The sequence below is a fragment of the Equus przewalskii genome, chromosome 15, assembly GCF_037783145.1.
Source record: "Equus przewalskii isolate Varuska chromosome 15, EquPr2, whole genome shotgun sequence".
NCBI lineage: Eukaryota > Metazoa > Chordata > Mammalia > Perissodactyla > Equidae > Equus > Equus przewalskii.
Window position 1 is genome coordinate 2,850,055 of NC_091845.1, and position 15,695 is coordinate 2,865,749.

The 15,695-nt window shown below is 51.5% G+C and overlaps 1 pseudogene; it reads right to left on the reverse strand.

Annotated features, from left to right (window-relative positions):
* Positions 1–178: 178 nt before the first annotated feature.
* On the reverse strand, positions 179–9,994 carry LOC139076068 (sodium- and chloride-dependent taurine transporter-like; annotated as a pseudogene).
* Between the last annotated feature and the right edge of the window lie 5,701 nt (positions 9,995–15,695).

Here is a 15,695-nt window from a genome sequence, read left to right on the forward strand (position 1 = left end):
TCCAGGAAGCACAGGACACTGAGGACTAGCCATGATGGGCCAGGCAGCGGTCACCTGGTGCCCTGAGCAGAGACACTGCTGGCTGCAGTTGCTGCAAGTCTAATGTGCGGGTGGGAAGGGGCCTGACCGCCTGACCACCTCACGCAGCGCAGAGGAGGGGCTTTTCCAGAACCGGGCTCACCGCGGGCAGTCTCACTCTAGGGCCGTCCCTCCACCTCTACATACCTGGCTGTCCAGCCCAAGCAGGAGCAGCATGATTGATAAAGAAGAGAATGGACCAAAACGTGGGCAGCGGCATCATGGTCACAGCTTTAGGGTAGGCGATGAAGGCCAGGCCAGGACCTGAAGGGAAGAGGAAGGGGGAGGGGCAGAAGGGAGACACATCAGCGACCGAGCCGCCCGGGTGAGCACGGAGCTCACACAAGACACTCGGGTCTGAGGCAGGTCTCCCAAACCCAAAAAGCAGGGAGGAGGAGCCAGGTCTGAATTCTTGCCTGGGGGAAGACACCAGCCCCTCTCACATTTGGGTGGGGCGCACTGGGGCTCAGGCGGGGCCCGTGTTCGCATCTGTCTCCTACACTCAGCCCAAGTGGCCCCCTCACACACCAGAATCCGGCCGGACACTGGGTATCCGGGTAGAAGACGGGACTGAGCGTGGACTCAGTCTGCCGGCTTGGAAAGGGAGGGTCTCCCCCAAAACCAGAGCCACTGATGCCAATGTTTGCTAGAAGGAAGCCAAGGGGGAAGGCTGTGGTTATCTGAGGACTGAAGCCCGTTTGCAACCACAAGGTTTCTACCTAAACGCTGCAGGAGTGGGAGACAAGAGAACACAGAAGCCGGCCCCGCAGGGGCGCGTCTGCAGGGGCGCATCTGAGACCCCTGAACAGCGTCGAGGCGTGCGTGTGCGAGACCCCAGGCCCGGGAGACCCGGGCCTCCCTTCCAGCCCTCATTCCTCCACCTCCTACGCACAGCACCACATGCCCTCACCGGGCCTCAGTTTCCCCGCCTGAGAACTGAGGGGCAGGTAACGGGAAACGGCTCCCAAGGAGCCTTCTCGTGTTCAGGTTCCCAGATGCAGATGCCTTTTCCCCAGAAAAGGGCTTCTGGCTCCCTCAGAGGGGCCTCTGCCGGGATCTGGAGGCAGGTTGGGGAGACAGGAGCCCATCAGCTCAGGGGGCACCTTTCTGACTGGAAACATTCCAGGGCCTCAGAGAAACGTCCCCTCCTGTCTGCAGCCGGCCTGAGAGAAGACGCCGGGGAGAACTGAGCTGTGACCGAGACCGGTGGGTCCAGGAGGCGGCAGGAGCAGCAAAAACAACGACGCCTAAGGGGCCTGGGCTGAGAACATACAGTAAAATCCACGACTGAAACAAAAGAGGTCAAGAAATGTGAAACAGAAAGGGCTGGAGGCCAGGATATTTAAAACAGATATCAGAAACAAAATGAGCGGTTTAAGAATTAAAAAAACAACTTGGAAATAAAGTGGAGCCAGAAAGTACATCGTACAGCGTTAACCACAAATGTGGCGGGCGAGGCAAGTCCTGGAACAGCCCAGCGTCCACTCGGCCTGAGGAAAACCCGACGGTGACCGAGTGTCCTCGGGCGGCGATGCTAGAAAACCCCACGAGAAGTGGTGGGGGGTGCTCGTACCCACCCCAGAGTCCAGGTTGCAGCCTTTCCACCTCGACTGGGGCCCCTGGTGCCCCCACGTCAGCTCTGGCCCTGACTGGTCAACGTCACCGCGCGAGGGATCAGGTCCAGCCGACTGCGAGACAGATGTGAACCGGGCCCCCACCTCCACCCGCAGCCCCACCCTCGAGGAGGTTCTCAACGCACCCATTTCTGTACTTCAGTTTTGCCTTCTCCAGCCAGACCCCGGGAGAGGGCCCGAGCGTCCTTCTCTACAAGCGCACAGGGCATCAGAGGGAGAAGTCCACGTGGAACACGGCGGCCGCCAGCACCCCCGCCTGCCTCTCCCAGCAGAGGATGAGCGCCACCCCACTCTCCTGCGGCTAAGTAATTACCTTGTTCAAAGATAATTACTTCGCTCAATACGGTGCTTGTTAAAAGCTTATGCGAGAAATAATCGTGTGGGCTCTTCAGACATCACGTGGGGAATCAAGGACAAGGGCTTGGACAGGACGGGAGGGAAGAAGCAACTTAGGTCGACGACACACACGTACAAAGACACCTCGCTGTCCACTCAGGAAAGTCTGTTTCATATACTGATACGCATCTCCCCGCCCAGGCTCCCTCCACACTCCTGCGGCTCCCCATCCTTCAGAACCGGGAAAAGCTGCAAAGGAGGCGTGAACTGTCCCCTCCTCATGCTAACTGCCAACTGCCAAGCAGGTGGTCTTCTGGGGCTCTCAGGGAAGGAAAACTATGTCCAAGGTCCGATCTGGGACCGGGGGCAGTGGAGAGAGGCGTGGGGCCGAGGCGTGGACTTGCTGAGCTCGTCCTGCAGCGGGTGTGAGGATGGGAAGCGAGGAGGAAGGCAGGCCCAGGGGTCTGAAAGGTCAGAGGAGTCCAGACAGAAGGGCCAGAGGTCGTCACATATGTCCAGGGTAGAGTGGGGAGGCCGGAGGGGAGAGACGATCACGTCTGAGGGGCCTGCCAGCATGTGGGGACTCCTTGTCTAGGAGACCCCAGCTCTGACCCTGACCAGCCCGAGCAAGGCCCTTGCTCTCAAGTCGCTGGTCTCCTCACCTGAATGGACAAGGCTGAGGCAGCCCTGACCCCCAGGGCTGGGGTTCTGTGGCTGGGGAACCAGGACACTGACCCTCGTGTCCAACAAGGGCAAGGGCAACGCCACGGTGGGGACGCTGGCTCTGCCTGACCCTGGTCTGTGGTGGTCCCTGGAGCCAGGACCCTCTACTCTCTTCTGGTCCTAAGAGGAGCCTCAGCCCAGGACCTTCGCCTGCCTCCAGGAAGCCGCGGAGAGGCCGTGAGAAATCAGGAGATCGGGCAGGGTGGGGGGAGCGTGGGCGGTGTGTAAAGCAGGTAGGGGCCACCCACGCTCTGGCCCCAATTTCTCCTCCAGTGCCACTCTCTGCCTAGCGTGGGCTCACCTCCACCGTTTTTGTAGCAGAGGTATGGGAAACGCCAGACGTTGCCCAAGCTGATGAAGCCGCCGGCCACAGACAGCACAAAGTCCATCTTGCTGGACCACTTCTCCCTCTGCGGGGGCTTCCCCTCGGCCTCGGCCTCGGCCTCAGGCCGCGTGCCCGGGCTCTTCTCTGGCGATGGCTTCAGGATGTCCTTGTGGAAGTCTTTCAGACACTGCAGCTTCTCCTTGGTGGCCATCTCCTTGCTTTCTACGGGGGACAAAGCAGAGCCCACCGTGAGGTCATAGGGAGCCCATGTGTCTTCAGCACAGCCTCCTCCTCCTCACCCTCGGGGCCGGCTCTGACCCGCCCAGGCCTGCGGCAGGGGCCCTGCCATCGCCCTGTCTGTCCACTGCTCTGACAACATCCTGAGGGAGTAGGACTCCCTCTAGGCAACCGTGGACCTCGTGATTCAGGAACGGACGGGTCCCATTCCCCAGGCACCTGCTGACAGCGGCACCGGGGGCCCATGTTTGTTGTCCCCGAATGTCATACCTCGTCCTGCACCTGCAGGCAGATGAGCATGAAGCCGCCCTGGCCTGGCATCCTCTCTCACAAAACACGACACTCCCCAGGCCGTTCCAAGGCACCTTGCAGATAACAGACTGCCTGCAGTTTCTGCAAATTAACATGCTATTTCCAGATTTCGGATTTGCACAGAAAATGACTGCTCCCATTTCACTCATTCAGCCCAGTGCCCGGCCCACAGGAGGGGCTCGTTCCTAACTGTTTAAAGAACAGATCAATGTAAACAATTGGTGGCCGACTTTGGCCTCAGTTAGGAAAGTGGCTTCTGTTGCTGAAACCAGGAGTTTGCTGGGGAAGGAGGGGGAGGGGGGAAGACCACAGGAAAGTAGCTAAATATTCCCCAACTTAACCAGCCCCCACGTTCCTGCTGCCCCTTGGGCCAAATTGCAATGAAAGTACTTAAAATTTAGCTTTTGTACTCTCTGGTACTTGGGGGACATCTTGGTGGGGGGGGTCCATTTCAGAAACCAGGCTCGCCCCCCCCCCCCCCAAAGCCCCCTGGGGTCTGGCTTCATGCCTGCAGTACTCGGCTTACACACTAGGTGGCAGTGCCCACCACCACTGCCACCAATACCACCATACCTGACTCAGCCACATCAGCAATGTCCACCCCTTGCTCTTGTGCCATGAAGCCCAGGATGGAAAAAATTGCGAAGCCAGACACAAAACTGGTACCACTGTTGAGGCATCCCAGCAGCATACAGTCCCTAAGTCACACACGTCAGGGAGCAAGTTAATTCACAACGCGAGGAAGACACGCTCCCTACTTCTCTTTAAACGTCATCAGCATTTCCAAGCTCCACCAGGCCCGCCGGCGCGACACTTGCCTGTACGAGTTGTACTTGTACTTGTTGTAGCTCCCCAGCGAGGTCATGGCCCCCAAGCAGATGGCATAGGAGAAGAATATTTGGGTCCCAGCATCGATCCATACCTACGGGGGTGTGGGGGGCAAGGAGAGAGAGAAGGGGCTGTTAGAGCCGGCTTCCTGGAGGAGGCGGCGTGGGTCCTGCCACCTGGCCACGCAGGACTGCACCTCAAAGTGTGCAGACTCTCGAATGCACTTGGAGCGTCTGTGCTGGAATCCAAGGTGCCTTTCCAGTGCTATTTTGTGGGTTCAAAGAGTAAAGATTTAGCCCAGTGCCAGACACACGGTGACCTGTAAGTCAAGGCTGCTACCACTACTGTGATATTGTCCTGGGGCCCCTGAGTTGGAATGGGGAATAATTCCCTCACTGATTACGGGGGTAAAGCCTCTCTCCAGAACCTTCATCGGGCAGGTCCTGATGGCCACAGAGCTGCCTTCCCAGCTGTCCCTTGATGCTGGCCAAGCCCCCGCACATCCAAGGACAGTGCGGAAGGAAGCCTGAAGCAGCACAGGCCCCTGGAGGCAACTGGAGGCTGGGGACCAAAGGTCCTTAAACGGACCAGTGAATCTCCCAGGGTTTTGTCCAAACCCCTGCAGTCACGTGGCTGGGGGCCAGGAGGTGGACACTCAGAATCTGCCCGTCAACCTTCCAAGAGGCCACCACCTCTGAATTCCTTCCTCGGCCAGAAGCCAGCAGCTCTCCCAGCCGACTCTTCCCCTCCCTCAGTCAGCCCTGCCGGCCGCTGAGGGCAGAGGCGGGGTCGGAGGAGGAGACTAGCTCTTGAAGACTTCGCTTACCTGGCTCAGCGCCTAAACGAGACTATAACTGGCCCGTCTCAGGAGTGCTCGACATGAAAAGGGCCACACACAGCTGGAAAGGCCCCCGAGCGCAGCGAACGACCAGCCACAGCCCAGCAGAAAAGGAGCAGGGGCTGATGGCCCAGCTAGATCTGCACACGGAGGAGCCACAGAAACTGTGCTGCCCGCTTAGCTGCCCCCACACCCTGCCCTGCCCGCCGGATGGGAGGGAGGACGGGCGGCCCCGCGGTACCTGTGGGTCCTCAAGGCGGCTGATGTCGGGGTACAGGTAGAACTTGATGCCTGCGCCTGCGCCGGGCAACGTCAGTCCCCGGATCAGCAGCACCAGGAGCATCACGAATGGGAAAGTGGCCGTGAAGTAGACAACCTGCGGGGGATGACAGGGATTCAGGGGGGCCTGTGGCAACACCTGCCGCTGTTGGATTCAAGAATCTCCTCCAAGGCAGGGGGTCTGGAGCCTAGCTTGCTGTTTCACTTGCTGTGTGACCTTGGGCATGCTGCTTAACCTCTCTGGGCCTCAGCTGTCTTATCTGTAACCTGGGTATAATACAAGTATTAGTGAACCAAAGTGGGTTGGCTTCTTGGTGAGTTGAAATCAAAGCCTTCACTAGAAGTAAAATAAAATTTATTTGCTCTGCTCACACAGCTGACAGGCCTGTTCCTTTCACCTAAGCCTACTTTCAAAGCTCCCCCTCTGTGATCCCTGTTCCTCCCCAGGGCTCTAGAAAGGAGGCAAGTTCTTTGTGGGTGTTTGGATGGACTCACAAAGCTCTGCTAGAAGCTGGGGGAGGCGGTGTGAAGGCTGGAGCGGGAGGTGAGCATCAGGCCAGCGGCTCATACTCCATGGACTGAGCAAGTCCACCTGCATCGTGTGGGGCCTGGGCAGGTGCCTGCAGGGCAGGACATTTCTGAAGACAAACACTGTTAATGTCTTCTGGGCCAGGAAAGGGAGCTGGGGCACTCAGAATAGGGGTTCCGGAAGGGGGGCACCCAGGACCCCCCAGGAGAGCCCAGTCTGGGGGACGGGCAGGGGAGAGGGCACGGGTGAGGACTGACACCCTGAGGACCTCATCACTCCTGTGAACTCCTCCTCAGGAGCCCTCGGGCCTCCGAGAGCAGGGAGCGGAGCGGAGGACAGCCCCTGTGCAACAGGGGGGCCACACGGGCATTTGAGAAGGGGCCATTCTCAGTCTCTCTGGAGGTCGTGTCACTTGAGTTCCAAATGCCCGAGGGGAGCAGTTGTACCCACTATGAGGACATCAAATAAACAGGTTCTCAGGGCTGGCCATTCACGATCTCATTCAGTTTAGGCGGCTCTACAACCCTGAGGACAGTGCCCTGAAGTCCAGGTGAGGACAGTGAGGCCCAGAGAGGGAAAGGCACCTGCCTGAGCTAGAAGTGGCAGAGCGAGGGTTCGAATCCAGGCAGCCAGGCCATGCCCGAGGCAATGAGGCCCCGGCCGGCACCCATGTGGCCGGCTGAGTGCCAGTGTCCCGGGTGGGGTGGGCCCCGGGCGGCGAGGCTGTGCCAGGAACAGCAGAGGATGAGCAGGGCTGTGGCCTCGGGCTCCATTCAAGCAAAGAATGAAGCGCTTGCATTTCTTTCTCTGTAAACTCAGCTCTCCAGAGGGGGAAGCTGAGGAGGATGAACGTGCTTGTAACGCCTCTTTGTCTGCAAGTGGAAAACACGTCCACAAGCCCTAGGGACCCGTGAGCACACACGGAAGGCCCGCATGTCATGATGGAGACATGCACCACACCAGTGAGGGCCGACTGAGCCTTGCTCGCCCACAGTGTCCCAGCCCCGGCCCTGAAGTCTGGCTGGGGCCAGTCAGCGGGCAGCCCCCTCTTCTGCGGGCCTGCTCCTGCGCCAGGTTCAGAGAGGTGGGGGACACCTGGAAACAGCAAAGTCACACACAAAAGAGAGGGGGCATCATCTCGTGATGACGAGGGACCACCCCCTTCCTTAACTCTGTCCCCGCCCCTGGCTCTCGGCCCCCACGCAAGGCCTTCCCTCAGTTCTTTCCAGGCTGAGGGGCCGCACCCAAGTGCGGAGCCCCACGTCTGACAGCTCACGGAGCGAAGGGAAGTGAGGCACTAATACATTTTTGGTCGGCCCCCAAGCACTGTGTTCGAAGGACTTCCCTGTACGCCAGCTAAGAATTCCCCGCCTTCAGGTCTCCATATTCTGCCTTTCTGATGTCTGTCCTCTGTGTATACTCCTGTAGTTATTGACTGTACTGTGGTACACTGTGAAAATGCCCCAAATTCTCCACTCTTCTCATAAAGACACAGAGCGTATTTCCCCACCTCTTGCACCTAGGTTGGTCTGGTGGCTTTCTCTGGCCAATGGGACATTAACAAAAATGACACAAGCAGAGGCTTGAAAAGTGCTCCTGAATTGGGGCATTCCCACTGGTTGTTTCTGGAATGCTGAGCCACGATGAACAAGCCCAGGCTAGCCTGCTGGACTAATTGGCACCAGTTTCCCCTGGCACCCCAGCCACCAGCCAGCCAACCACCAGAGGAGCTGCCCTGATGCCCTACATCTGAGCTACCCATGAGGGAGCCCAGCACAGACCAGAAGAACTGCCCAGCCAAGCTCAGCCCAAACTGCCACCAGCAGAACCATGAGCCAAATAAATGGTCGCTGGTTAGAGTCTGGGGTGGTTGTTACACAGCAAAAGCTAACTGATACGTATTTTCACTGTGTCTACTCACCCTTTCACTTGAGTAACTACCTTGGCTTCACGTGTGCGTCCTTCTCTGGGCAATAACAGCTTTGATGTGCTCACTATCTTTTTCCTAATATACATCATTTTCAGACACCATAAGTACATATACCTGCCTTTGGGAAACAGTGCCTACAGAGATCCCAGGGGTGTAGGGACGATTCATTCCCCTTGTTTGACAGTTAAAGAAACTGAGGCTCAGAAAGGGGCAGTGACTGGCTGAAGGTCCAACAGTCAGTAAAATGGTAGAAGTGGGATTTGACTCCAGGCCTGTCGGAGACCAAAGGCATGGATTTATCTCCAAATCTGTACCCTCCTTCCACCGAACCCAAGATAGTTGCTCCCACTCCCCTGGGGAGGAGATGAGGGAGCTGGCTGTCCTCTTTGCACCCACCCCATGCCCTCCCCTCCTTCCTTCAGTGAGGCCGGCCTTACTCCCAGAACTCGGTGACAGGGGAGGTGAAGTTGCTGGTGTTGAGGCTGTCCCACAGGCTCTTGTTCTTGCGCAAAGTGTCCTCCAGGCACTGGGGCGTGTTCCAGCTGTGGTTGCAGTGCGCCCAGGGCAGCTCCGACTGGAAGGACTGGAACAGGTAGTATGTGGCCCAGGCCAGGATGACAATGTAGTATATATTCAGGAGGGACACGATCACGATGGAGGCATAGCCGATGCCTGCAGGGATGAGCAAGCAAGGGGAGCATCAGGAGGGAGGCCAGCCCTACCATGGCCACAAACTCATCTGCAAGGCCCTGGCGTCTCTAGGCCTGGGACCAGAAGGGACCCTTCAATAGTGAGCAGCAAATATTTGCAGGATGAATGGATGATTGGATGGATAGAGAGGTGAAAGAATGGATGGTTAGATAAATGGGAGAGTTGGATGAATCGAAGGATGTATGGAGGAGGGCTAGATCAATGAATGGATGGTTAGATAAATGAATAGCTGACGGATGGATGAAGAGATGGATGGTTGGTTGGATGGATGGTTAGATGGTCCGATAGCTGAAGGGTTGGGTGCTGGATTGATGGATGGATACTCGATTTGTTAGATGGATGTAGGGATGGTGGTTGGTTGGGAGATTAGGTAGATGGATGGATGGATGAATGAGTAGATGAGTATGAATGGATGGATGGATGGTCTAACTATTAACTAGTTTAATGGAAAAAAGGATTAATGGATGGATAGATTTATATAGATAACTGAATGAATAGACACACATCCTCCCATGCCTGCCAATTATAATCATAACAGTATTATCTTATGAGTGTATACTCGGTACTAGGCATGGGACACAATGTTATAATAGTAATAAAGCTACCGTTAATTCGGGGCTTACTATGTGCACAAAGCACTTTTATATGGCTATGCCATTTTCTCTTCACAGCAACCCTACAGAGTAAGCATGTTATTTCCATTTTATGGATGAGGAAATTGAGGCACAAAGAGATTAAGTGACTTTTGCAAAATCACAAGAGTTGGCAGGAGGAGGGAGTGAGACTCGAACCCAGACAGAAAGGCTCCTGAACCCGAGTGCTCGTCTCCTGCACTGCGCTGCGAAGCAGCTGCCAGCTTACCGACCCTCCAACAACCCAGAGAGGCGGGACAGCTGGCACGTGTGGAGCAGTTACTGTGAGCAGCGGTGTCACGTGTATAACGTACTGGCTGCTACCTACAGTCAGGCACAGTGCCAAGTGACTCACATCCGGCTCCAATGTACCTGGCAAATAGTAGGTACTCCACAAAAACTGGCTGAATTGATGAACACCAGGCCCGGGTGACCTCTGTCCCATACTCACCAGAGAACAAGGGACAGATCTTTTCCCAGCAGGTGATGCCCCCTTCAGAGGTGTACTGGCCTATGATTACCTCCAGGAAAAACACAGGCAGGCCGCCCCCAAACAGGAAAATAAAATACGGGATGAGAAATGCACCTGCAGAGAGAGTAGAGCCGGGTGAGGGTCAGGCCGTGGCTGTCGTGGGGCGAGGCCGCAGGAGCTCACGCCCAACCTTCCCAGCTGGCGGAATCCCAAAGAGCGAGTGAGGGATGCAGAGGGTAAAGGCCAAACCCTTGGACCTGGTTGAAAATTCTCCAGGCCCTGCCTATCTGTCTGGCTGGCATCACCTTCCAGGGTGCCCTCTCAGCTTCTTCAAACCTACCAGGTGCTTTATGCCTGCAAGCCTTTATTTAAGCTGTGCCGACTGCCTGCCTGCCTTCCCCATGTCTGTCCATCTGAGTAAGGACTGGTTAGCCCTTAAGACTCATCTCAAATGTAACCTCTCCTTGACACCTGCACCTGCCCTTCCCCACGCCCACCCAGGCCAGGAGGTGGAGAACTAGCTGGGAGGGTGCAGTGATGAGAAGCGAGAGGTGGGCACCTCCAGCTGGGGGTGGGAGCCAGGGGAGGAGTGAGGGGCAAAGAGTCAAGGCAGGGGTCCTACCTGGTGTCCACTAATGGCTTCAGCGGGTCCATAAACCCTTTGAAACTGTGGGCAACTTGGGTCTATGTGTGAGTGCTTTGTTCTGGGGCGTGTCTAGGGCACTCATCAGAGTCCCAGAGGCGCCTGACACCTACAAAAGGTTAAGAAACCAGGCTCTAAGGCGGGACGTCCGGAGCGGTGGTTCTCCTAACTCGGGCGGCACGCGGCAGGCCCGTCTCTGCTGACAGATCAGCCCCTGATGAGGGGCGGTCACGAGAGGAAGCAGCTCCCCCGGCCAGTTCTCGTCAACTCTTTCTTTTTTTCAATTATTTTATTGAAGTCATAATGGTTTATAACATTGTGTAATTGCAGGTGTACATTATTGTTTATCAGTTTCTGTACAGACTGCATCGTGCTCACCACCATGTCTAATTTTTATCCATCACCATATAAATGTGTCCCTTTACCCCTTTTGCCCAGCCCCCCAACTCCGTTCCCCTCTAGCAACCACTAATCTATTCTCTTTGTCCATGTGTTTGTTTATGTTCCACATATGAATGAGATCACATGGTGTTCGACTCCCTCTGTCTGGCTTATTTCACTTAACAGAATACCCTCAAGGTCCATCCATGTTGTTGCAAATGGGACGATTTTGTCTTTTTTATGGCTGAGTAGTATTCTATTGTATATATATACCACATCTTCTTTATCCAATCATCAGTTGATGGGCACTTGGGTTGCTTCCACATCTTGGCTATTGTGAATAATGCTGCAATGAACATACCAGTGCATAAATTTCTTTGAATTGTTGATTTCAAGTGCTTTGGATAAATATCCAGTAGTGTGATAGCTGGATTGTATGGTATTTCTATTTTTGTTTTTTTGAGAAATCTCCATACTGTTTTCCACAGTGACTACACCAGTTTGCATTCCCACCAGCAGTGTATGAGGGTTCCCTTTTCTCCACACCCTCTCCAACATTTGGTATCTTTTGCCTTGGCGATTATAGCCATTCTGTCAGGTGTAAGATTATATCTCATTGTAGTTTTGATTTGCATTTCCCCAATAATTAGTGATGTTGAATATTTTTTCATGTATATGTTGGCCATCTGTATATCTTCTTTGGAAAAATGTCTGTTCACATCCTCTGCCCATTTTTTGATGAGGGTGTTTGTTTTTTTTGTTGTTGTTGAGTTGTATGAGTTCTTTATATATTTTGGAGATTAACCCCTTGTCAGATATATAATTTGCAAATATTTTCTCCCAGTTGGTGGGTTGTCTTTTCGATTTGTGCATGGTTTCCTTTGCCTTGCAGACGCTCTTTAGTCTGATGCAGTCCCATTTGTTTATTTTTTCTTTTGTTTCCCATGTCTGAATAGACATAGTATTCAAAAATATGCTGCTGAGATCAATGTCAGAGCATACTGCCTATATTTGCTTCTAGAAGTTTTATGGTTTCACATCTTACATTCAAGTCTTTGATCTGAGTTAATTTTTGTCTATGGTGCAAGATAATGGTCTACTTTCAGTCTTTTGCATGTGGCTGTCCAGTTTTCCCAACACCATTTATTGAAGAGACCTTCCTTTCTCCATTGGATGTTCTTGGCTCCTTTGTTGAAGATTAGCTGTTCATAGATATATGGTTTTAGTTTTGGGCTTTCAATTCTGTTCCATGATCTGTGTGTGTGTTTTTCTGCCAGGACCATGCTGTTCTGATTCTTATAGTTTTGGAGTATATTTTGAAGTCAAGGATTGTGATGTCTCCAGCTTTGTTCTTTTTTCTCAGGATTGCTTTAGCTCTTTGTGGTCATTTTGTCTTCCATATGAATTTTAGGATTCTCTGTTCTACTTTGTGAAGAATGTCACTGGGATTCTGATTGGGATTGCACTGAATCTGCAGATTGCTTTAGGTAATAGAGACATTTCAACTATGTTTATTCTTCCGATCCATTACTTAGAATATCTTTCATTTCTTTATGTCATCTTTGATTTCTTTCAATAATGTCTTACAGTTTTGAGTGTATAGGTCTTTCACCTCTTGGTAAATTTATTTCTGGATATTTTATTCTTTTTGTTGTGATTGTAAATGGGATTGTATTCTTGAGTTCTCTTTCTGCTAGTTCGTTATTAGTGTATAGAAATGCAACTGATTTTTGTTAGTGTATTTTGTACCCTGAAACTTTGCTGTAGTTGTTGATTATTTCTAATAGTTTTCTGATGGATTCTTTTGGGTTTTCTACATATAGGATCTTGTTGTCTGCAAACAGCAAGAGTTTCACGTCTTCCTTTCCAATTTGGATACCTTTTATTTCTTTTTCTTACCTAACTGCTCAGGCCAAAACCCCCAGTCCTATGTTGAATAAGAGTGGTGAGAGTGGGCACCCTTGTCTTGTTACTGTTCTCAGAGGGATGGCTTTCAGTTTTCCACCATTGAGTATGATGTTGATTGTGGGTTTGCCATATATGGCCTTTATTATGTTCAATTATTTTCCTTCCAGACCCATTTTAGTGAGAGTTTTTATCATAAATGGATGTTGGATCTTGTCAAATGCTTTCTCTGCATCTATTGAGATGATCAAGTGATTTTTATTCCTCATTTCATTAATGTGGTGTATCACATTGATTTGCAGACGTTGAACTCTCCCTGCGTCCCTGGTATAAATCCCACTTGATCATGGTATACAGTCCTTCTAATGAATTGCTGTGTTTGGTTTGCCAATATTTTGTTGAGGATTTTTGCATCTATGTTCATCAGTGATATTAACCTGTAACTGTCTTTCTTTGTGTTGTCCTTGTCTGGTTTTGGTATCAGGGTGATGTTGGCCTCACTGTGAGCCTGGGTTTGTCTTTAGAGCTGAGTTGTGTTTCCTGGAGGCAGCATATTGTTGGGTCTTGTTTTTTAATCCATCCAGCTACTCTGTGTCTTTTGATTGGAGAATTCAATTCATTTACATTTAGAGTGATTATTGATATATGAGGGCTTAACGCTGTCATTTTATCTCTTGTTTTCCAGTTGTTCTACACTTCCCTTGTTTCTCTTCTCTTGTATTTCTGACTGCCAGTTCAGTTTGGTGGTTTTCTGTGATGGTTTTCTCAGTTTTCTCTTTATTTATGATTTGTGTCTCTGCTCTGATTTTCTGTTTAGTGGTTACTATGAGGTTTGTGTAAAAGATCTCATAGATGAGATAGTTGATTTCCTGATAGCCTCTTATCTCCATCAGCCTAAGCAGGTTCCACCCCTCTCCTCTTCCCCTTCTAAGTTATTGCCACAAATTATTCTGTTTTGTGTTGTGAGTCTGTGATTAAAATGAAGTGTTCATAGTTATTTTTGATGCTTTCCTTCCCTTTGTCTTTTATAATTGTTTGCTAACCTGTTCTGATAACGAGCTGCAATTTTCTGATTTTGTCTGTCTATTTACCTCCTTGCTCAAGGCTTTGTAATCCTTTGCCTTTTTGTTTCAGGTCTGAGGGCCTTCTTGATCATTTCTTGTAAGGGAGAACTAGTGGTGATGAACTCCCTCAGGTTTTGTTTATCTGGGAAAGCTTTTATTTCTCCATCATCTCTGAAGGATAGTGTCACCAGATAGAGTATTCTTGGCTGAAAGACTTGTCTTTCAGTATTTTGAATGTATCATTCCAACCTCTCCTAGCCTGTAAGTTTTCTGCTGAGAAGTCGGATGAGAGCCTGACACGGGTTCCTTTGTAGGTTATTTGTTTCTGCCTTGCTGACCTTAACATTTTTTTCTTTGTCATCAACTTGCCAGTTTTACTATTATATGCCTCGGAGAAGGTCTTTTTGCATTGATGTAATTAGGAGTTCTATTGACATCATATACTTGTAAGTCCAGTTTCTTCCCCAGGTTTGGGGAATTCTCAACTATTATTTCTTTGAACAAGCTCTCTGCTCCTTTCTCCCTCTGGAGATACCTCCCTCTGGAATACCTATAATCCTTATGTTGCATTTCTTAATTGACTCAGATAATTCTCAAAGAATTTCTTCATTTTTTTTTTAAAGTCTTAGTTCTCTCTCCTCCTCCACCTGAAGCATCTCTATACTTCTGTCCTCTAAATTACTATTCTGTCCTCTATAACATCAGCTCTGTTTTCTAAGGATTCTAGATAGTTTTTTTTATCTCATTCATTGTGTTCTTCATCTCCAGAATTTCTGGGTTTTTTTTTTTTTTTAAGAGTTTCAATCTCTTTCGTGAAGTATTCCTTCTGCTCATTAATTTTATTCCTGAGCTCACTGAGCTGTCTGAGTTTTCTTGTAACTCGTTGAGTTTCTTTATGACAACTATTTTGAATTCTCTGTCACTCAAATGTAAATTTCTGTGACTTCAGAATTTGTTTCTGGAGACTTGTCATTTTCCTTCTGCTCTGAAGTGTTAATGTATTTCTTCATGGTGTTTGATGAAGTGACCCTTTGCTGGTGCACAGTGGTAGTATCAGGTCACAGATTCCACTTGCCACCTCTGGAGGGGGGCAGGCAGGAGCTATGTTTTGTGAACCCACTGCGTCTGCTGAAGTTGTGCCAATAGGGCTTGTCTGCGTTTGCCCACTGGCCACAGCCGTTTGGCAGGTCACACACGCACATGCAGTTGCTCTGGTGCAGAACTGCAGCCTTGGCCGGAGACCAGCTGATGTAATCACGTGATTGAGTCACGTGGTCTATATGCTTCTGTCTTGGCTATCGGTTCCTAACTCAGGCTAACTCAAGGATGACAAGTTCAAAGGCCTCCAGGGGCCTGGTGGGCAAAGGACAGAGTACAGTGGGGAGGCCACAAGGAGGAGCAGGGACTGTGGTAAATGGGAGCCTGAGTTCCAGCCCCAGGCAGCTCTCCTCAGCTCCAGCTACTGATGGGCCCACTGGGGCTCGGTCCTCCCATTTCTCGAGAGATGTTGAAATCTGAGACATACGCAGATACACGTTTGCCAATTTCTAACACGGTGTGAGCCACTGCCCTCTTTGGTCATACCATTGCCTACGTCCCCCAAGGCAGCCACAGCCAAGGGCAGGACAGGCTTGCCTGGAGATGCTGACCAGCCCGGCCTCACAGGCCCGACGGCTCGCCCCAGTGAGGTCATCCAGGAAGCCCGGCATGGTTTTGCCCAGAACAAAGATGAAACAATGAGCAACAATATTCCTGTCCTAGTGAAAGTGAATTCTGTTTGGGGGATTGTTTTCAGCATGACATCTCTGGGGACAGGGCTTGTTATCTGCCTGGGCTTC